Raw genomic sequence first — 7,868 nt, forward strand, 5'->3', positions numbered from 1 at the left:
AGCAGGAATACCAGACTGTGCCACTTCTTCAGGCTAGCTGTCATCCAGAAAACACAGCAAGGCAGCAGCCAAAACAGAGACACTGTACGCAGGGGATACAAATACTTCATTTACTTGTATCTTTTTTGCTTAGCTATTGGCTCAAAATCCCCTATCAATATATCGAGGTGTCAGTTTGAGCAACGCAATTCCCGGCATTTTATCAGAGTTGGAACACTCAAAGCTCAGGTCATATATTCTCCAAACCATCAGTTATTGGAAGCCTTATTTATACTTACTTCACACATCTTCTCTTAACTATTATCAGAGGGATAATATTGAGCTAGGTAAATTTTTGGTCTGACGGCTGATAGATCTCCTCTTCCAAACCAAGACAACAATAAGAACCAAGGATGCAAACCCTGATGTGTCTCAGGCAGGACAGTGACCTAAAAATGAATTTATTGTTACATTTTGCATTGCTCGTGTCTGAAGTGCTTACACATGTTCTCAACTAGCTTCACAACTACCGCAGGGCAAACCCAATCACATCATCCCTTCCAGTCTTATTTCTATTTTAGTATGCAGAGCTGTATTAAAGTACAGATTTGGGCTGAAAGCTGCATTAGTAATGCAATAGCAAAAAAAAATATTTGAGGGATGGAAAACAATCTAGCAGTAACTGCAGAGCAACACTTGAACAAAATCCAGACACGTTGGAAACACACTAAGGCAATCTTGATTTCATGCAACACCACATTTATAATCGGGGGCTGGTGATTTGGGGGTTCCCTATTAGTTTTTAAAATTAAAGCTGGACACTGGATATGAAAATCCATGCAGTAGGTTTCTTGGAATCCTACAGAACAAAAAAGTGCTATTAGTGACAGAAAAAGCACTTTTGCTCTATAAACAAGTTTCAAAGTTCATTTAATGACTTGCACAACATAGATTAGAAGTTAAAGGTAACGTGGACCAGAGACATTTCCCCCTAGACTATAAGACACAGGAGATGGACAAACTTCTTGTATAATTCAAGATACACTGGATGGAAAGGGAAGAAAGTGTTGATACACGCAGTCAAAACAGTAGGACAGCCAGCCATACAAAAAGTTTGGGACTTCCTGAAGAGGTACCCATTGAAACTTTCAGATTAGTTTCTTGTGTTTATTCTTTGCTACTACTTCAAGAAAACACGGCTGTCTCCATCAAAGGAAGAGACGTGGATAAGCTGGTTTGCTGCAGTAGGGCCACATCTGTTCCCAAAGAACACATGCCATTTGCTAGTCAAAAAAACCACTTTTCTCAAAAAAAAGTATTTTGTTTTTGCTGGTCAAACACTTGATTTATTTGATATATAAACACTTGATAGTATTTGCTGGTCAAACACTTGATATTGATCTGATCTTTTCTTGTTAAACAAATGGTAATTAGATCTCTGGAGGAAGAACTAGCTTTCCTTATCTCAGTGATCTTTACAGGCATATTGTGCCTCATTCTCCTGCCTTTTTAGAATAAATGCTCTCCAACCTAATAAACACAAGACAAAAGCAATTGCATGAGCAATCCTGCCCCTTCGTGCTTTGCTTGAAGTGGTCAGCTCACTGGTTTAGGTTGGTGCTTTAAGACTTACAGATTCCCGTAACCGTTGCAGCAGCATTTACTGCAGCAGTAGAGTGTTTACAGATAACCTGCCTATGATCTCACAGCTGTGACACTCCAGTGGCAACCATAGCTTCCTAACTGTGGAAGAAGGTCACATACTAACAGTATCCCTACTCAGCGGCTCAGACTGCAACTGCTTCGGGGTAGACACTCTTCCACTGCCAGCAAGAGCGTTGTGCACTCCCTGCTCCCACCAAAGGGAGAGCTCCTCTGCTGACCATCTCCCCTACATTGCACATAGACTTATTACATTTTTGCAGCTCGTTGCATTGGTAAGAGGCCCCCTGAGCTTTGACAAAGGATTGTTACACAGTACTGATGAAGAAATTTAATTTCAGGTATAAACATACCCATGAGAGGAGCCTGCATGAATGCAGGTCTTCCGCGAGACCCAACAGAAACACTTCCTTTTTGCTCATATGAGCTAGAAACCTTTATACAGCCGGACAAGGTGGCTTACTGCAATGCTTTGAGGCACTGCAAATGCGTTTTCACAAGCCCAGCTCTCAACCCTGCAAGAACTCAGTTTCAGAACAAAAAAGATAGGTAGAAAATACGCACACAGGGAAACCCAAGAGCATCTGTCAGTTTGCAGGACAGGCAGCTAGGGCTCCTGGACCATGAAATTAATTTTGTCCCTGGATTTTTGCGCCTTGTGAACACGTATCACAGAATTAAAGCGGTTTTGCATCTTCTCCATCCACTGAGAATCTGTGTTTCTGAAAGGACTTTAAGACAAAGCTTTTTCATGCATGATTTCAGCCTTCACTCAAGTTCCAAGGACTGTCATTAGCAGTTTACAGAATGGAGCCCATGGTACCATCTCTTGTTTTAAATACAAGACAGACCAGATGCTTCTACCACCACTTACTTTCCATCCCTCCACGAAAGCTGGAAGACTTGCAAAGCAGGAATCCAGGCCTTGTCTAGACATAGCAATACAGCACCCTTGCAGTTTATTGTTTGTCAGTCCTGTGAGATTCTTGGATTAGAATGCACTAGAGAAGGTAAAACCTCAATTAAAAGCCAAATCAGCAGCTTATAAGACATAAAAGTAATTCCAAAGAACAGAGAGTGAACTCCACCATCTGATCATTTAATTTCGATTTTGTTTCTTAAACATCTACAGACAAATAGGGTATTAAGGGACATGATTAATCCCTGGTTTGGATTATATTACTTTCAGAAAACTAAAATTCACACAGCCTCCACAATTTCACATGGCTGTTTCTGTTTTTTAAATGCAGTGGTTTTTGTTTCCTGCGTTCTGGCGGTTCCTGGGGACAGCAATTCCATCAGAACTGCACTAAGCCAACACACAGCAAGAAATACAGCCCCTGCCCCTACGGATTTGACTATCTGGTTACACAGTTTGGACTTGCTCCTGCTTAAGCTTGGAACTACCTTCATTTCATCTGTCGAGTGCTACAGTGGATCATTCATCATTCACGCACACAACCAGATCAAGAGCTCTGCTTTAGCTCATCATGGCACAAGACATTTCAGGAATCCCAAGACAGCCCAGCAGGATCAGTACCTTTGACACGACTCTCCTGATCATGGTGCTGACTGGCAACATTCACATCAGCTTCACAGGGGCTGTTTTCTATGAGCATCTTGCCAATCTCCCTGACCTGCACTTCATCCCACAGCACAGCAGTTCAGTTTTCAAATATATTCTTTCTTCAGCAAGTGTCTCAAGTGAATCCCTGAAACACGAGCTGACAGCTACACAACACAGTAGCCACAGAATACCTGCAAGGTTAAAAATATTTACTATTATTACTCTTAGTGACTGCTAAAACAAACACCTCAGAAACTGCGGTAGCTTTCCACTTTAGACACCACCTCAAGCCTGGTGCTCCTCTGTAACACACATCTAGTTCTACTTGAAGGCAGAAGCCTGATGCAGAACTGAGAACACCTTCCCGGTCTGATCCTATAAGTAACATGCAAGTGCATTCATGAGCAATTCTGTAACTCAGACACAGGGATGGGGCAAAAACAGGGACAAATTTGTTCTTCCCTCTGCCACCCAGCAGGTTAACAGGAAGGCTGCATTACAGATTTAGACTTTCCTTTCCTGCTGGCTTTGTAGCCTTTATGATCTTTCCCTCCCTGAACTAAAGTGCTTCTCAAACAGAAAAAAAAGCCAGGCAGGCCAACACGAAGAGCAAAAGGCAGATTTATTACGAACACAAGCAGCCATTACCTGCTATGCTACTGTTTGTCCTTAGCTTTCATCTTTCTTTCAGGCTGCATCATGTGAACTTGGACACCAGTCCTACAGACTCATAATCGCGTGGTAAGTCTCATTCCTAGGTAGCCACATTTTTTTCCATTACAGTTAGTGTTTTAGACTCAGAAGGTGAAGCCAGGGGATGAGTGTTATTTATCTGCCAATCTGCACAGCATAACAATGCGCCTTGCCTTGACCCCCAGTGACAGTGAGCAATTCCATTAGCACTTGCTATAATATAATTTCTTAGGGTGTAATTGGTACTGGTCACACAATGGATACATATAGGATAAAGATCTATTGTAAGTACACCACATCCCAGCATACTGACAATATTATTGTGCACAATGATTCATTATTCAAGAATACAATCGTGAAAAATAAAGACAAGCAATAGTTTACGAGTGTCATCATAATATATATGTTAGCAGAAACAAAAAAAGCAGCAAGATAAGGCTTCTCACTGCCTTGGACCTTGAGTTCCTACCAACAGTTGCACAAAAGGAGGTTAACACTATTGTCCTGACTTGGAACACTGACAATTGCTTCGTTAAGCAGTTCTGGCACTCAGATGGCATCTCCAACACCTAGCCATTTCTTCCCAGTACAGCTCTCCAGATCAGTAGCCAAGAAGCGCCAAGCAGATCTCTTACAAGTCTGGGAGATCACTGTACATAAGGCAAGTTCCCAGAGATTGTCTTACAAATTCATGGGAGCAGGACAAATAGCAGGACAAATGCTAGTATAAGCTGGACCCATTTATAGCATACTGCTGGGGAACCTGCAAACAAGAGCCAGAGCAGATAGATAACAAACTAAAAACTAACTTCTGAAGGCTGGATCTTCTCTTACTCCCCCATCTGCCTTGAGTCCTTCTATTCTTTTGCACATCGCAGAGGTCCCCAGCAAGCGAGGGGCATTCTGAGATGCCTTTATTAAGGTTTCACAGAGACTGAGGCACTGCGATCTTCAAAAGGGAAAGGACAGCAACTATGCTAATTAACTGCAAGAAAAAAGTTAGTGTAGAAATATATTGTATTACATGTTCACACACATAACCCGCTCCAAACCCAACATCACGATTCTCACCACAAGAATCACCTTGCTGGTTTGTCTCTCTTTTACAACTGACCAGGATGCATAGTGGTCTGGAGCTCTCCTGCATCTTTTTCCCCATGCTGTGCTCTCACTTTATTCAAAGTAAGAAAAAAGTGTATTCAAAGTTAACATATGAAGTAAAGAAACCCACATACAAAATCTACCTTTACTGCAAAATGCAGCATTTCAAAAACCGCAAGGATCCCACAGCAGTCTTCGCCAAGATCAGAGGAAACCTTTCAGGAGACTGTTCCCCCTCCAGAAGACTCCACCTCCACAGCAAACTGTGTGGCTGGCTGTTTGAAACCCACGTGCAGTCAGCTTGGCGAGTCAAATCCAGGTCCTCATGAACAAGCATAATGGTGGGGTTTGTTTCTCTGACATTTGGGACTAAATGGTGCGTCACGGAGAGGTAGCTGCTGAATGAGCTGCCATCTCAGCACAGGGCACAAGGCTTGTCCTCTCATCATGGGACTCACTACAACTGCTTGGTCTCTGTTCTAGTCACACAGAGGTGACAGCCCCTACTACTGTCCCCTGTGTCACCCTCTCGGTAAAGCATCTTTTTCCTATGGAATAGGATAAAGCCTTTCGTTACCAAAACACATTGTCATATTTATGTGCTCTTGTGGGTCTCCCACATGCCTTGAACATGAAAAGTGTTCATCAAAAACACATTTCCCCCACTCAGGACACATTTGTTGAGTCAAGTGTGGGCTGAGGGGGGACAGGCACTGTGCTGTTGTTCTCTCGCATCACTGATACTTCAGCTGCGGAGGTTGTACTCAGACTTCAGCCTGCAGAACCTTCATAAACACTGCTACAGCAAAAAGGGAAGCGCACAGAATTTTTACACGAACGCTTGCTTAGTAACAGTGCTCTCCCCTACCCCTACCAGTGCGCACTAAATCTCTGAGTGCAGCAAATTCTGCTTTTCTGGCTTATCTCTGACTGCACAGACTAGTTCCCAGGAGCCACTGCAGTCAGTGCTTTCTCATTCACTCCTTCCATATCTCCTTTCTTCATATCTCACTCAGCCCCTCTCCCGCACATGTCTGTATGCAGGTCTCTGGAAGCAGCAGGATAAAGACAAAAATTTTTTCTATTGTTTGTTTTGATTTGAATCCTTTAGGCAGATCGTTCTGTTTCACACTCCACTAGCTTCAGGGTACACCTAAATCTGGAAGACAGCTGTTTGCATTATGCCAAGTCATGGCTGCACCAGAACTACAGAGCTTCAGAGCTGTACTGCTTCCCAGGGCAAGAGATGTCCAGGGAGGTCATAAACATTCTTACACTTTAGGTATTACACTTTTACTCAATGTCCTGGGCGCCTGCCAGCCCACAGAGGAAACAGGCACAGCCAAGAGTTTGCCCCAGGGGTTTCTGCTGCTGTATGTCTACAGTAATTCCACAAAGCCAGTATACCCCAGCTTTATGCTTGGTAGACCTTACAGCGGGATCTGGCCTGACTTTCAAGGTGCACTACACATATATATATTTTTAGATGACCTGAAAGTAAGGCAGAGATGTTGCTACATTCTTGTGATGCACCCCTGCATAACCAAGGGTTACCCTATCCAATCGACTCGCTGCCTGCAGTACAAAGCATAAAGAAAGAATTTCTGATAGAGCTGCGCTCCATCCTCAACTCAGTTTACATAACATGTACTTAAAGTCCCTATATACAGTGAGACAGAAGCTGAGCAAATGGAATTTCTCTCCATTAGAGAAGATTACACAGCTCCTGCGCTACATTTGTAGGAGGGGAAGAAGAGAACAGACAAGGAAATACCTTGGGAAGGGGCTCAAACACACACAGGCATCACCATTTTTACAAGTTTTCCATGGTCTGCTTTTCTCCTATCTCAAAATCTAAGCTTTCCCTCAGAGTCATTGCTGTGGCCCAGATGGGCAAGTATCTTTAGGACCTGAGAGTGTGAAACACAGAGGAGTGGGTCAGCCCCTTTTGAGGGATTAGCACTAGAACATTGCACAAGGTCACAGGATCCCCTAGAACAGACCCAGTACTACGCACCACTAGGAAAACAGGGGTTTAGTAAGTACTGATCTTATTCAAACCTGTTAGTGGAGGCTTACATTCATGGCTTTACTTCTCTGGTATCATGACATTAACTTTCATCTTCGAAAAAAGGTTTTAAAATCACCCCCACTCACAGGGCTTCAGGTGCTGGAGATTCCTGAAAGCAGCACACCAAGTACAACAGGGCAATGCAACCACCTCATCAGCAAGCAACGCTCCAAGCCTGTCTGCAAGATCGCAGCTTCTCCCAGACCTTGCAGATACTAGAGGTACTTCTCAGCTCTTCCCTAGAAGGTGCGCTAGAGCATGAGCACAGTTCAGGACCTTAGACATCCCCGCTGAAGAGTCTGGGCAGGATACACAGTCACAGCTGCCTGCACTGTTGTTGCCAGTCTTCTTCCTTCCTGGCTAGGAGTGACCACAGTTAATTCTTTGCTTCTAAGTGCCGTGGAGTGCTGTGACCCTGGGAATCCTGCCACGCAGCAACAGCGCCTTGTGTCATCCCTGCCAAGAAAGCCTGCAATGGGAGCAGATTGGATCCACGTGCTTCTACCTAGTGATCACAACTGGGAGAGATAATCCCTTCCTGGGCTGCTGTTCTACAATTGCAGTGCAGCAACCAATCCAATCGGGGAGCCAGAACCAGGCCCAGGGGGATAATTCCCCTCCTACTTCCCTACAACATGGTGAAATCTACTTGTTTCCATAGAAACAAACCAGTTTGATGTCCACACAGCTCCTGCATCCCTCACTGCTGTGCATCAGCCCCAAGCTGCTGAGGCTGAGAGATTTTAAGTGTCTACAACTATAGGTAAGAGTTTGCAGGAGAAACGAGGCATTCCT

The sequence above is a fragment of the Buceros rhinoceros genome, unplaced genomic scaffold (genome assembly GCF_000710305.1).
Source record: "Buceros rhinoceros silvestris isolate BGI_N320 unplaced genomic scaffold, ASM71030v1 scaffold13382, whole genome shotgun sequence".
Classification (NCBI taxonomy): domain Eukaryota; kingdom Metazoa; phylum Chordata; class Aves; order Bucerotiformes; family Bucerotidae; genus Buceros; species Buceros rhinoceros.